At 35.8% G+C, this 26,159-nt stretch overlaps 1 pseudogene; it reads right to left on the bottom strand.

The window, feature by feature from the left end:
- Nucleotides 1-20,778, bottom strand: part of LOC113176937 (tRNA pseudouridine synthase Pus10 pseudogene) — a 29,225-nt pseudogene extending 8,447 nt beyond the window's left edge.
- Nucleotides 20,779-26,159: the final 5,381 nt, after the last annotated feature.

The raw sequence follows: 26,159 nt of genomic DNA on the forward strand, positions 1-26,159 counted from the left end.
TGATAAGTTTTTTATACTTTCATTCATGCTAAATATTCAAAAATGTATTTTACTTCCATATTATATAACACCATAGTTCAGACTAGACATTATAATTTCCAATTATTCAAAAGCTCCATATACTTAGTGATTCACATATTGAACAACAAGGGTTAAAACTAGCTGAAAACACAATTAAATGAGAATTGACTCTATGATTAGGCATAATAAATATTCTAAGCATCTTGATAAATTGGTTAGTAATTACTTGGAAAATAAAGAGTTTTATGCCTTTGTCAGAGACATGAAGACACCTATGTCTATGTCTAGTCCATTTACATAAAGTAGAAAATCAACAAGACCTTCAAATTCACCAGATAATAGCTGTGTTATTGAGATTGTGGATAACTGACAGTAACTCATGTTTTTCTGAACTCTGAAAAACAGATTTTAGATTATTGGAAATTGGCCACCTATGTGCCATGAACTAAGTTGGCAGAATAAAAGCTCTTATTTCCTTGAAAAACTGTCAATCTTCAATCTGTGGATAGCTGTCTTTTGATTGAAACTTGATGTACCCTATCACCTCAAAGGTTTTTGTTTTTGTTTTTAATCCCCTACCCCAGCTCTGCCCTAATCCTGGGTTTAAGAATCCTCACCTTGAAATCTAAATTACCACAAATGATTCCAGTTTGAGCAAATTACCTAGAATTAAAGACACAAGACTTTATAGGCCTGCTGCACAAGAAGAGAGACCTTCAGTGTTACTGATCCTCATAGGCCAACCTCTAATCAACCACCCCAGTTTCCCAGTACTTACACTTAAGAGATAAGTTAGGACCATCCCAGGAAAATGGAATCTCCCAGAATCTGACACATCCTAATCAAGTAGTCTCCTTTACCCAAGTCAAATCAATGAAGAAAGATTTCCAAGAGTCTTACTAGTTGGCCTCTTATATTATTTGAAATATAGTTGAGTTGAAAAAACTATCATAATTCAATGTGATGCTTTAAGGATGATTTGGGGAGGACATTCTCTTCCTCCTGAATAAATGATAGGAAATTGCTATAAAAAGTTAACATTTAGACAAACAATTCTCTTTATTCAGACTAGTAATAACCAAAACTGGTCAGTTTCTAAAATGAAGAATCTTTATAAAACAACTGCCCTGGAATTACTGGGTCATGTGTCAATATGAGGCATAAATGACAGTAAGATATCCAACTCCTATTCAGGCATGGTGGTGCACACCTGTAATCCCAGTGGCTCAGGAGGCTGAAGCAGGAGGATTGCAAGTTCAAAGCCAACCTCAGCAATTTAGTGAGACACTGCCTCAAAATACAAAATAAAAAGTTCTAGGGATGTAGCTCAGTGGTAAAGCATCCCTGGGTTCAAACCCCAATACCACACACACAAAAAAAAAAGAAATGAAAAGAAAAGAAAAAAAAAGATATCCAACCCCTTAGTAGACTAGGGAAATGTTAGGAAAAGGCATTGGCATGTCTGAAATATAAAATTATTGCTGTGTAAAAACACTTGAAAGTTTTTCCAGTAAGTTTGGTCAGGCATTTCAAAACCACCCAAAGATTATAAATGTGGCTTTAATTTAAAAGCCAGCATCAAGGCAAATTTATTATTTTTCTTATTAATTTTCTATGCTGCCTTTGCTCAGATTTTTTGAATTGATTTAAAAACTAGGTGCATCTTTACTTAGCTTAGAGACACTTTCTTCTAGCGATGTGATTTTTTTTTTTCTTTCTTTTTACTGTGGTTTCTCTTACACTGGTTTCCATTGCCATAAAGGTCAGTTTGTTAACTGTGGTGACAGCCTCTCCCTCATGGCACATGTTCAATAAATGTCAGTAAGTGAACAAAGAGAAGAGATACTGGAACACTCTTAGCCTTAATAAACTGAAAAGGTAGTAGTGAACTGAAAGTTACATTCATTCAGAATAAAAGGGGCCTTTAGAGTCAGTTTTTCTGGTTGAAAGATCAGAGCAAATGAATCCACCACCTAAAATAGAAGTTGTTTTATTCTCACAGGTTCTGACATTTTAGTGGTAAGCTGACAAGTTATAAAAACTGCTACCAAAATCCAAATTGCTAGCACCATATGGAAAAAGATGCCTGCAATATGTCTTTATATATATATATATACACACACACACATATACTTACATATACATGTAGAAAGTCATTGCATTTGAATTATTGCAGATGGTTTTTCAAATAAGCACAAAGGCAGGAGGATTGAAATATTGAGAGGTCACACAGACCATGACAAGTAAAGGGAGAGTCATAGACTTCATGCTAGCAGACTGCCTTTATCTGCCAATGTCTTTCTCTCATTATCCCCTGGTCTACCAAGGATTTGAGTATCTGCTACTTAGAAAGAGTCTTGTTTTACACCTCTTAGTCAAAAATTTCATGGTCAACTTGTGTCAAATTTCTAAGAATTTGAAGAGCTTAAGCCTTTATTTAAGCAAAGCTGGAACTGGAATTAAATAAATAATTTATGCCTAAATGAGCTTAGTATGTTCTTGTCAAGTATAAAATACTATTAAAAGCAAACACATTTTCTCCTTATTTTCTTTTAGTAAAGAAACAAATAAGGAGTAAATTTTGAGATCCCAAACGGCAAAACCGCTCTGTGAGATAATCAGAAAAATGACCAGGGCAAAATTCCTGAAAAATATGAGTAGGTGTGCACATTCAGGATTCCTCTCTGATTCTCAAAAATCAGAGCATCTTATTCCTGCATGAGTGTAGGGTGTCAGGTCTTAAATATTTTGGAGATGGCTCCTCCTATCATAGTATTTACTTTGGGCAACATTCTAAGCCCAAAATTTAATCATAATAACATCTAGAATTTATTACAAAGCATTTAGATGCAATAGTAGCTGAATTCCTGTTTCTCAATGAATTTTCACCACCACCTTATCAATGTTATCCTCCTCATTTTGCTGATAAAGGAACAGATTCAGAGTTTCCAAAGGATCCTTACCTTGACTGAATATTGGAATCAACTAGGGAGCTTATAAAATTCCAATGTCTAAGTCTTAACTCAAAGCTAAATAAAAAATCCTGGAAGCGGAACCCAAGAAACAATATTTTTAAAAACTCTTAAGGTGACTCCAGTTTGCAGCTCAGGTTGAGACACACTGGGTTAAACCAAGTTCATGGAATTAGTTTGCTGGAAATAAAAGGTAAATTTATATCAGTGCAAAGCCCAAGTTTTGCCTTGGGGATTTCCCACAAAACCTCCTTCAGTTCCCTTAGGACCAGGGCCAGTATCCTTATGACAAATTTAGGATCATTCTGCATTAGCCACCTTCTGCCCCTGGTGAAAATAATGATTTGTACCCTTGTGGATTTCATGGTCCATATCGCATGAGGCAATTTCTGGCCCAAATAAGGCAGAAAATACCATATTGCCCCAAACTGTATTCATAATATATATTATTAGGTCAACAGAAAATGCTCTATTCACTAAGATTCTACCATCTTGAGCACTTGATTCTTTCTTACCAAAATATTTATCAATATGCAGATGTTGCCAGAGGGACTCTGTGGGATTACTATGTGCTTCTAATTTAAAAGTTTATTATTCAGAAGTGGCATATAGCTACCATGGGACAGTGCTGAGAATGGAAAAAATCTGTGCAGCTTTTATGTAACCAGCATAAAACTTTCCATATGATAGAAATTCAAAATCAGGACAGCCAGGTCACTAGCAGCTTAAAACAATAAGTCTAATTAGGTTTTCTTTAAAAGGAAACAAACTATACCATTTTTAATAGCAATGCGATTTTGAAATATTTAAAGATATATTGTGGCTGGATTTAGAAAAACATCTAAATATCAATAATTTTCCTGATAATAGCATAAAATAAGCAATTAGTAAAATAGTTAATATTGTATACATACACATTAGTACACTGTGCCCAGTAAGTACTATCATTATGTGTTCATTAAAAATAATTTAAAGTTTTAAAAATAAAAATAGATTAACTATGCCATTCACAATACTAAAGAAGAATGTAAAAGAATTAGGAAAAGATGCTAATTTTAATGTGGAGGATCTATAAAAGTAAATTACAAAATTTTGCTTAAAAATATAAGAATATAAGTGAAGAGTCCTATGTAGAAATAAAACATAAAAATTAAATAGGTGTGAATGCTTCCCAAAGCAACTTTTACTACTCAAATAATTCTAAATAAAATCTCATCTTGTTATTTTTGGGAAAAAGGTAAAATTTTTCTGAAGAACAGGTAAGTATTTTGGAAAAAACCTTCAAAAGACTAATGAGAGAGGAGTGTTCTCAGTAAATTAAATATATTACTAATCTTCATTCATTAAGACAGTATTGTACTGATATAAGAAAAGGCATGAATTTAATAAATAACTCAAAAAGCTTAGAAATGGACTTTAACTAGAATTTAATATTATTTATGATTTAAAGAAGAAAAAGTCAATTGGGAAAAATAGAATTATGTAATGACTGGAGAAATTAAGTTTTAAATCAGCTTATAACTTTGCTTCATGCCATATAAATGGAATAAATAAATAAAAATAATAATAAAGGCATAAACCTATAAAAGAGTGTGTGGTCTAACATATCTTACTTTAACAGAAGAAAAGACTTTTGAGGCATAAAATTAATAAGAATTTTTTGAAGAAAATAAACAAGAATGATAGGTTTAATTGCCTACAAGTTTTAAAATTTGTGTGTCCAAATTTTAAAATTTGCATTTGTATGTCCAAAAGGAAAAAAAAATTGAAAAAGATTCCCAAGAAAGAAAGTGGAGAAAATATTTGCCAAAAATACAGCAAAGAGTTAATGTATAAAGAACTCAATTCCATCCACAGGGAAAACTTCACTGTCATAGTAAAGAATAGGCAGAGGACAAGACAGAAGAGCAGGAAATACAGGAGAATAACAAGCAAAAACCAGGAAGCACAATCTAATATTAATCTCATAAGTGCAAATTCAGGGAACAAGACAATTCTTTCGGTCCACCAACAAATCAGTTTTCTAAGTCATCATATCCATTGGTGATGAGAATGTCCAAAGGTTACAATTTTCTATGGCTGCTAATTTAAATATAAGTTATCTGAAAATTTAGTGATTGAAAGACAATCAGAAAGTAGAACCAACATTTATGTAGATTTTCAAAATCATGCCTTTTAAAAAATAATAATTTGCAAAAATCTCAATATATAAAATATAGAAGGTAAAGTGAAAGTAAGCTACAATAAAGTGGCACAAAATCAGAGCCAATTTTTAAAAAGTGTTTTGGGTCCTGCTGTGTGCATATGCTCATAAAATATCCTGGAAAGGAAATATCTCCAAAAGCAGAGTTCCCTAAGAATTAGAAGTGGAGACTTTTACTTTTTTTTTCTCATTTTTAAAATAATATACATGTTTTTACAGTGATCATAATTATTAGGTTTATTATAAAATATAATAAAAACAAGAGGCATTTTTAAACCATAGGTATCTTGATTTATTTTTTCTCTTGGCATCACCCTAATTGAGGAGTCAGAATTACATATTTACTAATTACATATTTCACCATTAATTAAATCATGCCCTAAGAGTAACATTTTTTTGGCATCTTCTGCCTCATAGTTCATACCTGAGATGAAACTTTCTTTTCTACAAAATCTAAGAACTTCTACCATGGTATGCACCTCCCACCACATTCTTACAAAACTCACCCATTGAAAATACTCCAAAGATAACCTAAATAGATTGGTAAACATGCACATGTGTGATAGCCAAGAGAATGCCTCACCTAAAGACTGGTAACTTGGAGAACAGCTCAAGAGCCCTTGGAGTTATCACAGGGATGGTGAGACCAGCACTAGCATGGAGCCCAGCTGCTGTGGGAACCATCTGACTATCTCTCCCATGAAACAAGAGCTCTCTGCATTTGTGAACGTTGCAGACTTGTCCAGAACCAACTTGGCTTGATGTTTGTTTTCAGAAATAAACAGAGTTTAAAAATCAGGCTTTCTCCACCTTATCTTTTAGTTTACTGACTGGTTGGTTGATTAGACTTAATTCTTACATTGCAAGGATTGTAACTGTATGCACTTGCAGGCTTTAATTAATGATTTCTGGGAAGAAAACACTTCAGGATTTGCTTCATAATAGCTCAGGAATAACAAAATTGTTTCAATTTTGTTTCAAATGAATACAAAATAGTTTACCTTTTAAGTAATTACTTTCCTAATGCTTTGCAAGCATACAAGCTGCTTGCTTACAGATTTAAGTTTGTTACATCCTACTGTCCAAATGTTCTGGGGTGTCTATATTAATTTCCTAAATTGATTCCAAACTTCCCAAAGGCCAACAGGAATTCTTTCATGTCCACTCTCCTCCCATTCCAAATAGTGCGATTGGAGCCATATCACAGCCTTACCTGTCCCTTCCCTCAGATGAATAACACCTGTTGGGAATTCCATTATATTTATTTATTCATCGAGTCAGTCATTTATGAAACATTTATAAAACACCAAGTATGCATTCCATTCGACACTGTGCCTGGTACTGGTGATGCCAAGATAAATAAGATGTGATTGAAGTTTGGTCCCTGTTTTTATGGTATTGACATCTAATTCGCTCTTGTTTGGCAGGACTGGAAGGCACTATCAGAACACATATTCTCATTCATTCAGTAAATGTTATTGATAACTCCCATGAGCAAAGTTACACTTGCCATATGGTTCTGTGTATCTATATTAATTCCCTAAATCGATTCCAAATTTCCCAAAGTTGCGACACATTGTTTCCCCATTTTGGACACAAATGCAGCAATGCCTACAGACCTTGCTGCCTCTTCCTGCAGCCAATTACAGAAACTCCAGTCACTCCCAGCCACCTAAGATTTTTTAAATGAGGTCATTAAAATTTTGAGGTCAGTATGAAGCAGTGAAGAGCATACTGCTGATAATGCATAGAATTCAGCAGAAGAAGAAAAAAAGCCTCTAGGTACAGCTTAGTAGGCTGTGAGGTTTTCAAATAACTCAGGGACAGAAGGCCAGGGAAAAGCCCACCAACCTAAGGACTCATCACCACCTGGTCTAGTATCTTGCACCAATTCTACCTCTTTTCCTGTGACCACACAAGAAAGGAGAACCAAAAAGTGATTGTTCAACAGGCCTCCAGTTATTCTTACAGAAACAAAAGGCTTCTCAAGAACACTTCTAAAATGTTCTAATATACCAATTTCTGTTTGGGGAAGCTTAAAAGCAAGAGTTTTGAGTGCATAGGTCACAGGACATCTTCTGAAGGGGAGGTGCTTAATGGAAAGATAAGTTGAGGAAGTTGACCAAAACAAGTACATAGCACAAAATTCTCTCTTGATCTTGGATTGTAAAAGATTTAATAGAATTTGGGAAGCACTTTTTCTTAAGAATGAGCAGTTGAATGAGTCTAGTTAAACAAAAATATATTACACTTTATTTTTTAAAAAAAGATGAAATAGGTCTGGGGACATAGATCAGTGGTAGTGGCATATTCCAGGCCTTGGGTTTTATCCTTAGCACCTCAAACAAACAAATCTGAAATACATGGATACACACATGTACACACACTCACATACCTGGAGATTTAATTGCTTGAAATTTTATTAGCTGAAGTCCTAAATTGACTACCGCTATCTATGCTTCAAAATCAAGAATTCACAGCTTTGCTGATAGTTCTATCACAAACCTAATTTGTTTATTTACTGAACACTATTACTGTTTTCATGTGTGCTACTGATGTTGTACTGAATTTTGTTGTTTTTGTTCTTTAATGATCTTAACAATAATAACAGTGTTTTCATGTGTGCCAGACTCTAAGAACAGAGGCGGATACTTCACATAAGAAAATGAATCATATCAAAACTGAATTTTAGTCTATAAACATAAGCATCTGTGCTTGAATCTAAAACATGAACTCGAACTCGGGATTTCTCAGTTTCAGCACTATCAACATTTTGAATGTATAATTATTTGATAATGAAGACTATCCAATGGATTGTCAGATGTTCGAAAATATCTTTGACTTCTACCCTTTGGATGCCAGTAGGATTCCCTTCCCATACCAATTGGACAAACAAAATACTTCCATATATTACCAAGTGTTCTAGGGGCAGCAGGGACAGACATCATCCTGATTGAAAACTACTGCAATAATTTCAGAGTAACCGGATATAAAGGAAAAGGATTTTAGGATTGGAGCAACAAGTAACTTTAACAAGAGTATGAAATATTCAAGAAAAATAGTATGATGATATCAGGCTGTATTAAAAGTATGATGTAGGGGCTGGGAATATAGCTCAGTTGGTAGAGTTCTTGCCTCGCATGCACAAGGCTCTGGATTTGATCCCCAGCACCACACACACACACACACACAAATGTGATGTATATAATAGATGACACTGCTGTTTCCCATTGGGGATAGTGGCCTGATTATTATGTCAAGCAGTTGAAATCACCTTTGATGAGCTTAAATATCATTTCATGTGCCTTCAGGTACTGACCAAAGTAAGTAATCTCTAACATCCTCAGAAAGAAGACTGAAGAAATAAGAAGGCAAGACTCAGAGACACAAGCAGATTTTCTTCAGAGATAAAGACTGGCTTTTTTTTTTTTCCTGTAATATCAAAAGAGAATCCTTGAGAGGGGATGTGCCATCAGATGTGTTCATCAGAGATGTCCAAGAAGAGAACAGGATTCTTCAGAGATACAGTTCCTCAATACCTCTTGTCATAGAGCAAGAATCATGATGAAGACAAAATATATTTGAAGTCTTTTTAAAGCATATGAGGTTTCTGTTTTTTATTAAGCAGGTCTAGAAACTACCTCCTCTACTCTTAGATATTTCCACTACTATAACCCAGAAACGATGCTCCAGCCAGGGAGGACGAGTACATATGCTGATGTACTAGTCTCGTCAAATCCTGGATTATAAAAACAGATCACTTTGTTTAAAAGCAAAAATACTGCCTAAGGCAACAATATGCCTCTCTTATTAATCTAAATCTTGTAGCTAAAAATAATTCAATCTTGATCATCACAGGATTGGAGGTCCATCAATGTTTTCAGACAGCTAACAGTTTTCTCTTACAAAAGGAATTTAGAAAATTTTAAGATAATTCTAAGATAAGAAATATATTCTATTAGCATTTCTCCTGGAAGAATCTCTATGTTAAAATCACATCCCCCCCAAAAAATCACTAAATCTTCTTATCATCTACATTTTGGCTAAAGATGGGGCTCTTCTTTTTAAACAGACCTGCCTCACAGATTATCTGGTCAACTACTGGTTGTTCTAGAATGAGAAAGAATAAATTTTGATCAGTATTGCTCTTTATACATTCACCACACTAATGAAATGCAAATAAAGTCTCATGTCTCTGGTACACACTAAATTACAATTAATCATGTAATCATTAAGATAATTGCTCTTTTATAACTTTTCTATGACAAGTTAAACTTCTAATTATCATTCCATTGGGATGAAAAAACATAAATATTCTCTGTCAGTCCTCCTCATTTTCTAATCCTGTATTCTGTCTAAATCCTAAATTTTAGCTTTGAGGCTTCTATGAAATCCCTGTTAACAATATTAAGAGAAGAGTGAAAAATAAAAGCTTATTCTACTAAGGACTTGGTGTGCTAACTAAATTCATTCCTGTTTTTTCATAAAGATGATTCTGAAAGACAAGAGTCTCTCTTTGTTAATTACTTGATAATTCTAATTCTTTGCAATTCTAAGTACATTTTCTGTGAAGAAATGAAATACCATTTACATTCATTTGTTTAATATGCTAATTAATTTATGATGCTGAAATAAAATGTTTCAGTAATTTTCTAGGTCTATATTTGAACTGGTTGTTTTTATTGCAATAGTCCTCATCATAATTGTGCCAAGGTCCAAAGCAGGACCCCTGAGAAAAGCACCCTTATTTCAAGAATGATGTTGTTGTGAAGAATGCTATTGCTTTCTTAATAGAACCAAAGTCTTCACAGATTCCTTGATTCCAGGTATTTCAAGCACATATAGAGAACACTTAAAAATCAATAAGGTAAATAACATTCTCTCCACAAAAGAAAAGTCAATTAACATAGAAAATAAACATCTAGATCCACAGGTAATCAAAGGAATGCAAATTAAATTTAAAATATAACACTATTTTATTCTTTCACAAGAAAATTTCTTTTATTTCAAATTATTACATTTGCAGTATTTACAACAATGCACAAGAAAGGGAAATCTCTGATATTATGGGGGTTATTAATAATTACAGATTTACTTAGGAGAATACATCAAAATCTTCAAAAAGATTCTATCCTTTGTAATTCATGTTTAAGATAGAATCCTAAATGTGGTGGGGGGGCAGATGAATTGGGGGCAAATTATGGGAGCATTAAGTATAATAGCATAAATCTGGAAATGACTAACATGGCCAACAAATTCATTCATTTTATCTAATCAATTGAAAAATTTTGCCAGGCACCATTTTTAGCACCAAGGGGTAAAGTGGTAAACAAAACAGGTCCAAGACCTACAGCATAAAATCTGAGGGTAGACAATCAAAAAACAGGTTCATAACTCATGGGAAATGACAGAAGAGAAATCCAGATGGTCTGTTCATGTTAACAGAAGAAGCTAATCCAGACTGGAGATAATCCAAAAGACCTCCCCAAGATGGTATATTAAATTAAAACCTAAGGAACAAATACACATCAAGAGGCAAAGAGTAAGGGGAAGAGCCCACAAGTAATGAGAGAGTCCAGTCTTAACAAAGAACATAGAATCATTTGAGTTAAGGTTTGAGGATTGGTTATTTTACCCTAAGCACAAGGCATCCACCTCCTGAAATGCAAACCATATTTGACCAACACTTCTTAAACCTTAATGTTAGTATTCATATTCTGATTCAGCAACTGTGTGACCCCAAATTCTGCATCTCTAACATACTACCAGGTGATGCTGATGCTGCTGTTGCACCACCCACATCCATAGTTAAAACTCGAGATGACCATTTTCATTCACACTGAAGTTATCCAATCAATCTTTAGAATCCTCTTTTCTTCATGCTAAAGACAAAGCCACTGAGGCACTCAACTTTATAATCTCAGTTCTTATCACTATGCTTTATATACTGTAGGCCATTAGAAAATCAATTAAATGGTTTTTTGGTTTGTTTGTTTTGGGGGGAACCACTTTCTCTGCCTCCCACCTCCTGTTGTTTCTAATAACCCAGGAAGGGATTTTGATATGGTGATGACATTCTGAAAAAGCTACATGAAATCAGTGTTAATTCACATTGTGTATCTCATAATTTGCAACTTCTGTGCTAGCTCAATTTTAGGAGAAGGAGGGGTGGGCTAATTGGTGTAATTCCGAGACCATTCTTTATTTTATTTATTTATTTTTTTTTTGTAGTTGTAGATGGACAGCATATCCTTATTTTATTTGTTTATTTTTATGTGGTGCTGAGGATCGAACCCAGAGCCTCACATGGGCAAGGCAAGTGCTCTGCCACTGAGCTACAGCCCCAGCCCCTTAGACCATTCTTTAATTGTGAAATTGTCCCGTGGGTGGAGGGCTTCATTGAATGATCAAGATGCTGTTGTCAATAAACCCCACCTCCACTGCTATAGCTTACTAGTTTGGCTTTCTTTCTAAAAATGTCCCCCTTACTTCTGCCTCCCGGGATATCTTATGCTTAAAATAGTTTATTGAAGCATTTGAGGCATGTGGCTGGATTGATGGGCAATAAGGGAGCTTTCCTGGGTCTGATCTGTGGTCCCTTCTTGCTCTCGGTTCTCCCTTATTTAGCAGTCTTTATGCCGTTTGATTTGTACCAGGCTTCTGGCTATTGCTCTGTTTTTCCATGTGCACTGACAAATTTTATAGGGTACTAGCTACATAATTGCCTGCCGCTTTTATGAGCTCAGCCATAGCATTGTTGGGGCCAGGTGCTTTTCCCAGCTAACTGTTTTTTTGCTGTGGGTTTTAGATGTGGTTTCAATTTCTTCCCTAAGGCTTCGGAGGCAGGATTTCTTTCAGTGTATTTAACTACCTCATTATTGATCATTTTCCCTGGGATATTTAATATCCTTTTCTAATGTCTGTGGGCTTCAACCATTCTTTCAGGTGTTTTTATATTATATATATAATTATATATATATATATATATATATATATATATATATATATATATATATCCCTTTAACTTCAGACCCAGAATTAAAATTTACAGTCTGAAACTCTACATGTCTCAGAAAGGACAAACATCCACTTAAGGATGCTCTTTCCATGAGTCCCTTCTGCCATTGAAGAAGCAAATTTAATGAGGATATGTGGTCTTTTTAAATTGTCCCTCAGTGGTTGCATTTTTTATAATTGGTAGATATGAATATACAGGCTTTCCACATGGATCAGGACTTGAAAATGTTTGCTCTGAATAATTTACTCCTTCTGAGGACAAAATATTAGAGAACACCTGACCTCTTTTGAGACAGTCCCATTTTAAATCTCTACTGTTGGACTTTAAAGAGACACAAGAGAATGCTTCTGTGGACTTCAGAATTCAGAATTAATTGGGATCAAAATGAAACACAAGAACACAGAGACACATAGTAGTTGCTCAAATCTACAACTGTAAATTTGATTTTATAAAAGTAATACCCAAGGTGAAGTCAAATATTTTAGTCTCATGGAAATAGAATTTATAATTTTATGAGTACCGGATTTAAGACAGAAAACAGGAAATTATAGATTCTGACACCTTACCCATAGTTCCCTGGAATTTTGCTAAAGTGTACATTAGGTTCAAAACCTCATTATTTTAGAATGTGTATGACCTTCCTTTACTGCTCACTTATCATTTTTCGATTTATTTATTTAATTATTTTTCTTGATCATGGGCTTTTTCAGAGAAGATATGTTTAGGCATCCTGGAACTATGTGATTTAAAATTTCATAAAGCTGTTTACATGGTTCCATAGGAAAGACTATTTTTAAGTAGTAATGTTGGTATTGTGAAAATTGTTTAGTTACTAATAGAGATCTGGTTTAATGAAAGTAAAATCAAGTCTCGGGGTAGGAAATGTTAATAATCAGAACTCCTAAAAACCAATATGGAGACTTTCCTCACATGTCATTTTTATAAATAAATTTTTTCAAAGGGAAAATTTATAGTGTTACCCACAAGTTTACAGAAAACATTAAATTTATCTGGAAAAAATAAATCTCAGTGATATAACAGATTCTGATTCACTGGTTCTGGGATGGGGCCCAAGATTCTGCATTTCCCACAAACTCAGGTGATCCAGGGGCTGATTACTCCTAGACTACATGGTGAGAAGCAAGATGTCTAACTGTTCTGAACACTGTACCTTTGGGATCATGTAGGGAGACTTAAAAAAATCTAATGCCCAAGTCATACCCATAGAAATTAAATTAGAATTTCTTGGGATAGAACAAAGGCATGAGGATTATTTTAATCTTCCCAGGTGATTACAACATATAATCAAGACTGAGAACCACAGTTCTACATAATGAAGGAAGAAAGGCAACTCAAAACACCTAGAAGTAGGTACAAATAGCCTAAGGAAGTTTCAGAGTGAAAAAGTGCAATGTAATGCATTTACAAAAATATTTTCCCAATCACAGGTACCAGATGACAAACTCTAGATTAATAATTTTGACTCCGGAAAGAGAATATTACTTCAAAATAATAACATGTGGTATACCACTCCCAAGAGTAAGAGAAATACAGGATCAAAGATTATACTATATTTGTATAAAGCCATACTATCCAAATTAGGAACATTATATTTAGTTTTGGTAGCTACAATGCAAGCAAAGTTTAGTAAACACACCTAAAGATTCATGGAATGGAAAATTTTCATACTAATATAAACCAAAAGAAATAAGGACTTTCAAGAGGATATGGTTGATAGTCATTATATTTGGAGGAATGAATGTAATACAAATTTATTTACCATATTCTAAAATATTAAAATTGAAATCTACAATACTAAAACTGTTTCTTTAAAAACCAATTGCAAAATAAAAAAAAAGACATACTGTATCCATTCAGTAAAGTTGAAAACATTTTTTCAAGCGTTGGTATAGGCTGAAGACATTCATTTAAGGGAAGCTGAGGGTTTTTTGTTTTTGTTTTGTTATTTTTGAGATTGACTCACAGAGGACAATTTTACAGTCAGAACCTTTTTATATCTCTTCTTCCCAGAACTCTTTCCCTCCTTGCTTACTCTGGAAAGTTTTTACTTTTTCTTCATAATTTATTATCTCATTTCTTCTGACATAACAGACCACTCCTTCTCTGTAGCTGGGTTAAGCTACCTTCCAGTATGCTTCCCCAAAACACCCTGTAGCTTCATTACATGTTCATTTGTCTCTCTTTTCACTAGCTCTGACCTTCTGGAGAGAACAGGAGCTGTGTATTGTTGACCACCAATTCTCAGCCCTTCGGGGGGTGGCTGAGGTTGTGGCTCAATGGCAGAGCACTTGCCTAGCATGTGTAAAGCACTGGGTTTGATCCTCAGCACCACATGTAAATAATTTTTTTTTTAAAAAAGGTACATCAACAACTAAACAATATTTTTTAAAAAGTGGGGGGTGCTTGGGTGCAGAGTCGACTCAATGAAAAGTTGTTGAACTTGCTCCTGATTTTAACAAATAGTTACTGAATACCTGGGGCTAGGTACTATACTAGGTAACTGGTGTACAATGGGTAAAGAAATCAGAAGAAATCCCATCCTAATAGGGATAAAAGGGAAAGAGACAACAAAGAGCTAAGTAAATAAGAAGTTATGAGTTAGTAAGAAATGATGGGCAGTGAATCCAAACCTAGTGACGTGATAGTGACAAGATGGCTACATTAAATTGAGTGAACTTAAATTCGAAAGAAACTGAAAAAGGCTACTGTGGGAGGATGCAAAAGAACCTTTATTAATGCTCTAATCAGAAAGCAGCTCAGCATTCAGTGAATAAAAAGAGGTAGCCTAGAGAGCAGTACGCAAGGAAAATATGATAGGAAATGAGGTTAAATATGTAGTGCAGAGAGAAGCCAATTTCAATAGTATTTTGAAAGAAATGAATTGAAGAAGGGTCATTATTGGAAAGTGGAGACCAGTTAGGAGCCCTTGTGGCCCTATAGATAAGAACGGCAGTGTCATTTTCTCAGTCAGGACCACTGAAGGAATAACCCATGTGTGAGAGGGTGGAAGGCAAGAAACTTGCTTGGATTGTTTTAAATATCTATTAATGTTGATTAAGTTTGAAATGTGCGCTTGTTCACAAACAGAAATGTCAAAAGGAGTCCATATACCAATCTGGTGATCACAAGGGAGCAAAAGTCTGAAGAAACTATTTGGGAGAAACTGGCACATATGGTACATAGAGAAAGCGTGTACAGAGAAGAGATGGAGGGAGGAGGGAAAAGAAGGGCACAGGACTGAGTCAACTCTAATGATCCTACTGGACAGGAAGGGAGACCTTTCAAAAAATGAATGATACTTAGGAGGGCAAGGTTTCATGAAATGCATGACTTTACGAAAATGCTGGAGGAGGAATCTACAGAACCAGATAACTACAAGCATTTTTTCTAAATGAGAAACTCTTCTAACATTCTCTCACATAATATTGTTATCCCAATCCTTATTATAGGTTATTTTTCATTTACATATATCTGATACTTTATATTTTCTAAAAGGCAATAAATTCATTTTGATGTCCATTATCTACCTAAAATTTTATGGGTTTACTTTATATTTCTAGCTAATGATATAACACATCTGGTTTAGTCAGCTTTTTCCGCTTCCGTGACTAAAGGATCTGACCAGCACAACTGTAGGGGAGGAAAAGTTTATTTGAGAGCTTATGGTTTCAGAGGTCTCAGTCCACAGAAGGCTGGCTTCATTCCTTGGGGTTCACGGTGAGGCTGAACATCCTGGTGGGACATCATGGAAGGAGAGGGTGGTGGAGGAAATCAGCTCACCTCATGGTGATCAAGAATCAGAGAGAGAGCCACTCCACCTCTAGATACAAAATATATACCCCATAACCACGCCCCCAATTAACCACTTCCTCCAGCCACACTCTACCTGCTTCTAGTTACCACTCAGTTAACCCCACCAGAGATTAATTCACTGATTGAGTTAAGACTCTCACAGTCCAATCATTTCTCCTCTGAACCTTCTTGCACTGTCTCACACATGAGCTTTTGGGGGACACCTCGTATCCAAACTATAAGAACAACAAAAGAGATAGTTTAGGAAGGAAGAAATAAAACTGTTTGTTGACAGATAGCACAATTGTCTATGTGGAAAATCCCAGTGAATCAACAAGGACTCCTGGAACTAACAAGCAATGTTAGCAATGTTGAAGCACACAAAGTTAATACACAACAGTGAATGGCCTCCTGTATAGCAGCAATCAACAGAGGAATTTGAAATTAAAAACACAATTTCATTACAATGGAACCCCCACCCCAAGTGAAATACTTGGGTGTAAATCTAATATACCTAAGGTTCATGGACAGGAAGGCTCAATATTGTCAAAATGACAATTCTTCCTCCCTTGATCTACAGATTTGATGCAATCCATCAAAAGCCTAGCAAGTTATTTTTATGACAGTATCAATACATGGATTCTAAAGTTTATATGGAGAGACAAAAGGTCCATAGTAGTCAAGTCAGTATCGAAGGAGAACAAAACTGGAAGATTCCCACCACCCAACTTACAAACTTATAAAGTTACAGTAATCAAGACAGTATGGTAGTGGTGAAATAATCATTGTTGTTGTGAATCATTGTTGTAGTGAACCATGCTATGCATTGGAGTATGCCATATCCGTCAGGAGGGTTAAGGTGAAAAAAAATTAAAAAGATAACATTAGAGGCGTTAAAAAACAACCAGGCTACTTTGGCACCTGTTTTTAAATGAGCAGAAAAGTACTAGAAAATTTGATTTGAATTTTTATAAGAATAACAAAGCAAAAATAGAGTTATGTTCTTAATGTGTATTTTATTTAAGGGTAAAACATATTTTTAAAAGCCTTTCCCACATAAACTGGTTTCCTAGTACAAAATGTACAACAAAGCTTTGTGAAGAATAAGAGAAATTGAAAATTCTACTTCATTAAAAAAAAACAAAAACAAAAACAAACACAGCATAGTGCAGTGTTTAAATGAAAACTACCACAGATTGGAGGGCTGTTGTGGGTTGAATTGTGTCCCCAAAAAGATAGGTTGAGGCAAGCCCTGTTATGTCCAAATGTGACCCTATTTAGAAATAGGGTAGTTGCAGATGTAATTAGTTAAGATGAGGTCATACTGAAGGAGGCTGAGCCCTTAGTCCAACATGGTTTGTGTTCTCATAAGAAAAGACAAGAGACACACACATGGAGAATGTAGTCAGGTAATAATGAAAATAGAGTATGAGATGAAACTTTATTTTCCCCTGTTGCTGGCACTTACAGTGTGTGTAAACCACAGGTCTCTGCAGCCAGGAAGTGTTATAGCTCTGAATGCCAGGATATACCCTCCAGTATTCCAGCAGACCCCAGCAGCTTACCAATAATTTCTTTTTTCTGCATTCTTGTCTTGCAAATCCAAAGAATGAAATTCATGGACAACAGAAAGCAAGAGAGTGAAAGGAGTAGGATTTATTCAAGAATAGAAACAGAAACAGAACTCTCCCAAGGTGAGAGGGGAACCAATAGCAGGTTTTCCATTTGAGTGTGCTAATCTAGGGGTTTACACAGCACTGAGGTCAACGTTGTTGGTCCAAACTATGCTATTCAGGGTTCTGGAAAAGTACTAATGCTATTGGTTAACTTTTGAGTATGAACTTCCACTTAGGTCTGCCCCCCTTCCACCTTCTTGCCACTCATTCTCAAATCCCAGGATCCCAGGAGATTGCAATCAGATAATTGTGCATGCTAGAGGAGGGGGAGTCTGGAGCTGCTCTATTGACATGGCAGGCTCCCTGCAGGTACAGCCCAATCTCACCATCTGTACTCCAGTCCACCAACCAGTCTGCCTTTACACTGCTCCAGGACAAGGGTATGCCTTTAATAACAAGGCCATTGACTGGAGTGGTGGATCCACAAGCCAAGCAACATCAAGGACTGCTGGGAAATATCCCTGCTGTGGGTTCAAAGAGCACATGTCCTGCCAATACCTCAATTTTGTACTTCTAGTCTCGATAACTGTGAGATGATATTTATCTGTTGTTTTAACCTACCCTGTTTGTGATAATGTGTTACAGCAACTCTGGGAGACCAATATACTCCAGTTATAATTTTATAATCATTAATCTTTATAGAAAGTCTGTAATTGACATACTTTTTTTCTCCAAATTTTAAATCCCGTAATTATCTATGAAAAATCCTCCAAGCCCTTATCTTACTCCCCAGCTCTTAAGTATTGATACATGGGATATAAAACAACAACAACAAAGACTTACTTTTCATTTCTTCACAACTTTCAAATCATATTCACTTACTATTTAAATCCATTGAAACTTAGGAATTTGCTGGGAATTTGTGTTTTGAACTTTTCAGCTCCTAATCCCTAAATGCAGGTATTTGGAAGTTGTTTAAATTCTTCATTTTTATTAAAGTTGACCTGCTTTTGAGCACACATTAATATTTATGAAGAGTTCTGTGATCTTTTTAAATAGTGAAGTAACTTTTGATAAGTTTCAGAAAGCAATTTTAAAACACACATAATATCAACTACTAGTATGTTAACTTTACTTATTTACACCAACAATTATTTCCAGTAATATTCACTCAAAATGCATTCATTCAGAAAGCATTTGTTGAATTATTTTGTACAGACAACTGTAAAGGGAAAGGGAAAATAAAGAAATGTAATAAATTAATAAGAACATGATAGGAGCAAATATAACAGTTGTCAATTCTTGGAACAATCAACAAAGGCTTTATTGGAGATGTAGCATTTGATTAAACTCTTGGAGGGTATGGATTTTCAAGACTTTAATTTTACTGTTCACTTTTATGTTTTCATGAAAATTCCACTGGCTTCCAAGAACTATAATAAAAATTAAAAACACTGATAATCCAAAGTAGATAAAGATTTTTCCATGGTAAATCTAAAACATTTGTCAGAATCCTATTAGCACATTTGACTTCAGAGTCCTAATGCAAACTGGGGGGTGGGGCAGGGGGAGATGAAGGAGAGGGATCTATGCCTGAAAAACTGATGTGGCCACAGAAGAGTCTTCTGACATCTCTTCACATGTCACCTAAAAGAGTTACGAGATCCAAAGAAATGGAAAAAGTTTTATGATTACTTTAAATCCAGTGGTGTTTGAAAACTTAATGCAAAAGACACCATTTTAAATACAGTCTTCCTTTAGGAGTTTGGCACAACAAACCCATAAGGGAGATATTGGATTTGCTTTCTTTGGCAAAGAGGCACAGTTTAGATTTCTTTCATCTGAAACTCTTTACCATCTTTGGAGGGAGAGCAACGGAGATAATGACCAACTTATGCATTCTACAATGTACCCAAAAGGATGCTGGAACCATCCCTGAAATTATTGGTGTTCAGCAGGAAAACTCCAAGGGTCATTACAAAAACAGAGACAGAGATAGAGAAAAGATCAAGTATATATATTTGAATGTATTGATATATTAATTTTAAAAAAGCCTTTAGATTGCAACCTTAGTTATCAAAAAAAAATGTCCAATATAAAGTATCATGGAGCCACAGAAAGCCACTAACTAGTATCAATTAGTGGCTTTAATTAAGAACTCACTACTAATCACAAAATGTCCTTAAGGAGAGAGGGCAGTGCCTTTACAGTGCCTAAATATTACACAGGCAGAATTGAGCAATGAATTCAGAGAATCATATAGATAATTGAACCTACAAAACCCTAGCTAAAAGGTCTAGTAATCTGAAAATGCCTTTTTATCTCCCTAGCATTTATCTAGACACATTTGACTTTTCTTGTTCAATTTTCAATTTCATTTTTAATTTGGGTCAGATAGCAGACCTTTGAGAAATCAGGTATTAGCTGCATATTTCAGAGGGCTCTTTAATCGAGTGCCAGAGGCCATGTGGCCTAGAGATAAAAACTTGAAAACAGGCTCTGGTATCAAATCCAGGCTCTGCTATTTTCTGCCTGAGCAAGCCTGGTTGATTTACTTGACCTCTCTGAACATCAGTTCTCTTGTCTGTAAAATGGAGTAAATAACACTTAGTTCTCAGAGTGCTACTCAGTGGTAAAGCACATAGCACAGTATTTAATAAATGAAAGCCATGATGATTACTATGGGCTTGAGAAATTCTTTCAACTTCTGGATCTGAACACAGTTCACTTCGAGTTGGAACTGAAGTAATTTTATTTTTGTCTGAACTGACTTAAATGGGAAACAAAAGAACATGTTTTAGCTACTTTCGTAATAACCACCTAAAGACCTCAGGGAGGCCTCTCAATTTTAGGCTTGAGAACTGGCATGAAAAAGAACACTTTTTTTTTTTTTTTTTAATAATAGAAGTTACATGAAAAGCTCCCCCTTCATGCAATCTCACAGGCTTTGGCAGACACGGCAATCCGGCGATCCTGGGAATGAACACAAGCTAGCACCTGCAATTTTGCATTTGGATCCAGCCACCCTCCATCCCTCACCATCACAGAGGCTGAGGAGAATCCTGTAAGGTCACAGTAAGATGTACATGAGTGCCTCTTGGACACCGTATTTCCTTTGGATGGGACATTAAACATCGGAGTTTAGTATTCTTCTCATTGGAGACATTGGAATGCTTTCCCAGGTGAAGATTTCAAACAATCACCTGTACAACTTTTGGTGAGAAAGCTGGGCAGATCTCTTTTTTGATTGATTTGAATATGGTCCCCTGACAATGTTACAGTAAAGACTCGGTTACTGTTTGTTGTCTTTTTCAAATATATTCCCCACGATTGTTATTCTATGATGTTTCTGGGGTGTTTTGTGTTCCCTTGGACCCCATCCATAGGTTCTCCTCCCAGGTTTTTACCGTAGAGGGCTGAGTGTATTGGACGTCCCCTCCTTCATGGTGCCACTAATCATAAAATGATCATGGAACAGGAACGAGCAGAATAGACTAGAAGATCGCTGGACATCTTGGGGACTATTTAAAACACTGACTCATGACACACACCCATCTTGCAGTAAGTAAGTAAGTCAGCCTTTAAGGTTGCATATAATCAAGGCATTATGGTAAGTTAGAGGGTGATAATGAGGAGCAAAATATTGATCTAGCACCTAAAGAGCAGTGGACACAGATTGTGTGCACAAGACTGGAGCACTATGTGCACAAGACTCTCACATGTAATTAGTGCAACACTTTGTTCTAATGACCCAATTCTTCATAATTGTGATAAACTATGGGAAATGACAAGAGTGACAGACCTACGCTACCTGCCTCTGAAAGTGGAACGAAATTTTTTCAGAGTATTCATATTTCCATGGGGGAAAAAAACTATTTTAAAAGTAAAAAATTTCTGATCACCATGGATTCTGATTTATATAATCAGATACCTCTAGATTTGTTTTTTTTTTAAAAAAAGCACCATTTTCCATTTCACTATAGAAAAATGGGGGATTTTTGCTCGACATTTGTCAAAAATCTTCTTTAATGATTTTTACACTCTTACCTTAAAAAGCTTTCAGTAAACAAAACAAATAAAAAACAGAATTAGTGATTCCACTGGCTTTCTTCCCAGACTAAGTACTCAAAGCAAAATGAGATTTTTATATTTCTAAACATCTGCATTTCATTCACATCCTCTCCCAAGCAGAAAACTTGAGACAGGATAAAGGACCAACTCTTCATCTACGGGACAAGGGTATCTTGGCTTGAATAAGCCGAATGTCTCAGAAAGCCCATCCAGTAAGAGAAGCACCCTTAAACCGTACCCCATTCTTGTGAATAAGTCCTATATGCTTCCTCTTACCCAGCAGATTATCCTGGGTAACTGCTTAAATTCTTTAGATTTGGTAATAAACAGTTGCCATTTTGACCATTTCCTTTTGTACACCCACCAACTACAGAATCCCTGAATAGCTCCTTTCCTTTGATGGCCTTGCCCAGGGGCTGTTTTAGCACCCCATAAATCCTGTAATTGTATAGGATCATCTGGCAGTGTGTGGGTTTTTCTGCTAAATCACAGTGAGAAGAAGATCAGGGGAAACCTGAAAAATAAAGCATTCTAGTGGCATTAGAAGATTTATAGTGGGAGCGAATAGCACTGGCAAAAACCCAGCCAGGCCTTTCTTACTGGAAAGAAGGCATGGCTGAGCATTAAGTATCTCTTGTATTAGCTGAGAAGAGAACTGGGTGTCAGATCCAGTTCTTTCTTCTCCTACATATTTCTGGTTTCAGAAATTCCAAAGGAGGCTTAGCTGTCAAGGATATCCACTGTGAGCAAGTTGATGTCCTTTTATTTAGATGTCCTGTAAATGGACTTATTACATGAGAGTGGGAAAAGACAGGCATGGGAAACAGACAAGTTTTAACTATTTGTGTATGTGTTGTTGTTTTTTTGCTGTGTGTGTGTTCTTCAGAGGGTCTCTGTCAAATAAATATGGGTAAAAGCCTTGTAGGATTCTGCCAATTGGAGGGAGGGGGTGCTCAAGACTGAATCCAAGGTCTCACATAAGCTGATCATGCACTCACTCTCTGTGAGCTACACCTCCAACCCCCAAATGACTATCATTTCCTTGTGACCTATGATCCTTTTCAATCCCCTCTCTCTTGGTGCTGGGTGCCAATTTTTTTCTAAATTGCATTTTCAGGACTTAACAAGAAGTCAGTACAATTGAAAAGGCTGGGGTTTAGCGGGCCATACCATACCAGCTGTGTGAGAGAGACTGGTAGTGGATTGGAAAGCCAAATTGTACCTCATTAAATAAAATCAGTGCTATTCCCTGAATAAGAAACCTTAGCTGCTATGTTTATAAATACTTTTGAGAACAGAGAAGTATAAAAAGACCTATGAAGATTTCCCCTAATGGTATCAAATTTAAACATTTTCTAACGAGTTGAAACCAGTATAAAGCTTCAGTAATTAACAGACTAAAATCTATTGACAGACTCTTCACATCAGAAATTAAAAGGAAAATTACAGGTCTCTTAAGAAGTTAAGGCTTCTCATAAAGCAAGGAATGACTGCACACCTTAACGGAATTTTTTTTTTTGGCAAAATAAGCAGTACTAAATTATATAGAATGTGCAATTCTTTTGAACACTCTGAGACTGGGAATCCTATAAAGTAGAAGTTTCAGGTTTTTTAAAGTGATTGCTAAAGCAAAAGAAACATATTGGAAATAACTGATAATGAATGTCAATTGTATTGAAACCCAGAGCTTGGTTCAGTGAGCACCATCTCCTCTCAGTCTACGCTTCCTCCTTAGATGACCTCAAACACCTTCTAATATTGTGTATGCTACAGCAAATCAAAAATGCAATGTCCCACCTTTGAGTCTTTACCTGGGCTCCAAACTGATGAGCTCAGTTGCAAGCCTGATTTCTAAAGTTGAACTTATCATATATCTCAAAGTGAACATGTCCAAAAGATATCTTTTGACTTCAAACTTCACTACACACACACACAAAAAAATCAAAATAAAACAAAACTGTGACTTTCTTGGTCTTCCTCATCTTGCTAAATAGCATTGCTTTCCTTCCACTTATTCAGAGCAAAACCTAGGAACTTCCAATAATGATGTTTATTTCTGACTGCCATTATAATTCTTCAGCAAAATCCATTCCTTTTACCTCTAAATACATGCCAAATATTTCCATATCTCTTCTGCCTTTTATTTTGAATTCCCCAAAACTTGATATGTCTCCCAGATCTGAAAAATTTTAATTGCTTCAGCAAAATACACTTTGCATCTAGATCATACCTACCACATGCAAGATACAGAGTAAAGCCCCTTGAGTAGCACATGATACATGACAGAGCCACTGTCCTCAGTCCAGCCACAGTTTTCCAGAATAGCAACATAGATTAGAAAGGAGTCACACTTTTGTCCAAGAAGTGAAAACAACATAGTTGTAATGTGCATATTTAATTAGAGTTTGGACTTTGAATGTTCTGCAAAGGCCTATGTGTTATGATCTTGGTCACCAGCCTATGGCACTACTGGAAGTGGGGTGGAACTTTTAAGAGGTAGAGCCTAGTGGAAGGAAGGTAGGTCACTGGGTACCCTTGAAGGAGATATTGAAACTCATATCCCTTCCTGTCTCTCTGCTTTTTAGCTGCCATGAGGTGAACAGACATGTGGCATCTTCTGCCACATGCCCCTGCCATAATGTACTGTGCCACCATGGGCCCAAAACAACAGGGCCAATCAACCATACTGTTAGCCAAAGTAAACCTTTTCCCTGATTAAGTTGGTTATCTCAGGTATTTTGTAACAGGGACAGCTAACACAAGACCCCACCTACTCAAATGGAGAACCACCTAGGAAAGGAGGATGCAGGATAACGGTGTCCTGGAGTCCACAAACCACCTTTCCCCAAGTTTTGCATAACAGAAACAAAGAAGCAGATGCTTAAAATCATTCTATGTAGTCTTATCAATAGTGTTCAGCATGGACTCAAGGCCTAATGTTTATGATATACTTACCTTGGTTATCTCACTGTATTAGTTTTCTGTACCTCCTGTAACTGAGTTTGGTTTTGTCCATGGATTCTCTATTTTGTTTTCTCTCTGCAGTGCTGAGGATTGAACCCAGGACCTAATGGACGCTAAGCAGGTGCTCTTACCCCTAGCCCAGGTGTTATAATATATTACTACAACCTGAAGTCTTAAAACAATGGAATACAAGTCTTTCACAGTTTTGGAGACCAGAAATACAAATTTCAGTGTTAGCAAGGAGGGCTACCCAGTCCACAAAATTACTATCCAGTACCTTTGTATTCAAAAGTAGTATCCAAAAGTACTCTGGTAGTTCCAGAGGTTCTTTGGCTTTTAATTTCAAATGTCTCCGCCTCTTCATATGGTCTTCAGTTCTTCTGTATCTTCTCCTCTTCTTCTAAGGACACCTATCATTGGAATTAAACCAGGATGATCTCATATGCAGATCTTTAACTGTGTGACATTGGCAAAGACCTTCAAAGTCATAGAACTGGAGTATAGGGTATAGATACGATGGTGGGAGCTGCTATTCAAAGAATGGAGCTAGTATTTATGAATGAAGGAGAGTATTTAGGGTCCTTGCTCTCCAAACCATTCCCAATACAATGCTACTCAAAGACAAAAACATGGAAGAGGGAGGCAAATTGGGGGAACCTCTCTGAATATTCAGCATTAGGAAAGAGTGCTAAAACCTTCATTTGACTCTACCAGTGTGGAAGAGTATCCCAGTAGTGAACAATATATAAATTCTTGTCAGTGCATATTTAAAAGTAAGAGTGTATATCTTTTACCTGGTAGTGTGGAATAAAATTCATACCCACAAGTGCAGAGGACTAAAACCTAAGGCTAGGTCATTTTTCACTACTCCCTGAGAAACCAGGTAAGGATTTAAAGATCAAAATTCACCCCGTTTCCCAGGCAGACGAAACAGCTGAATGCTTTTGCCAATCTCAGTAAAGTAGCCTTTCTAGAATAATGGATGAAACCATTTAAGCTTCCTGAAGAACATGGAAGCTTAAATTAATTAAGCAAAAGACCTCTGGTCTGGCAGACCAGGCCCTTGTTGTCCAGGTGGACTTTGTTCCATGACCTGAATAAATTTTTTAGCTTTTAGGGCCTCAGTTTGTCTGTCAATAAAGTATGATGGTTAGAATAAATAACCCTAAGAGTTTATAATTTGTTTTAAATTTTTTTACACAGAAAAGTTTTCATTCTTTGTCAAGCCTACTACTAAGCAATAAAATCTTGAAGAAAAACCATTTTATTTAAATATTCATTTTTCCATTGTTATACCATAGGTCCACTTCATTTTTAACAATAGACTTCAAGAAGAAATTTCCTCTAGAAATCATCTGCAAACAAACTTGAGACTGATTTTTGGTTATGTTGGTTTTACTCTGCATTGAAAGTTCACCAGAGAATTTTCCTTATAAATTAATGATTTTAATATCTGCTGGGAAGCTTCAACCCTACTTCAT

Source organism: Urocitellus parryii, chromosome 7 (genome assembly GCF_045843805.1).
Source record: "Urocitellus parryii isolate mUroPar1 chromosome 7, mUroPar1.hap1, whole genome shotgun sequence".
NCBI classification, from domain to species: domain Eukaryota; kingdom Metazoa; phylum Chordata; class Mammalia; order Rodentia; family Sciuridae; genus Urocitellus; species Urocitellus parryii.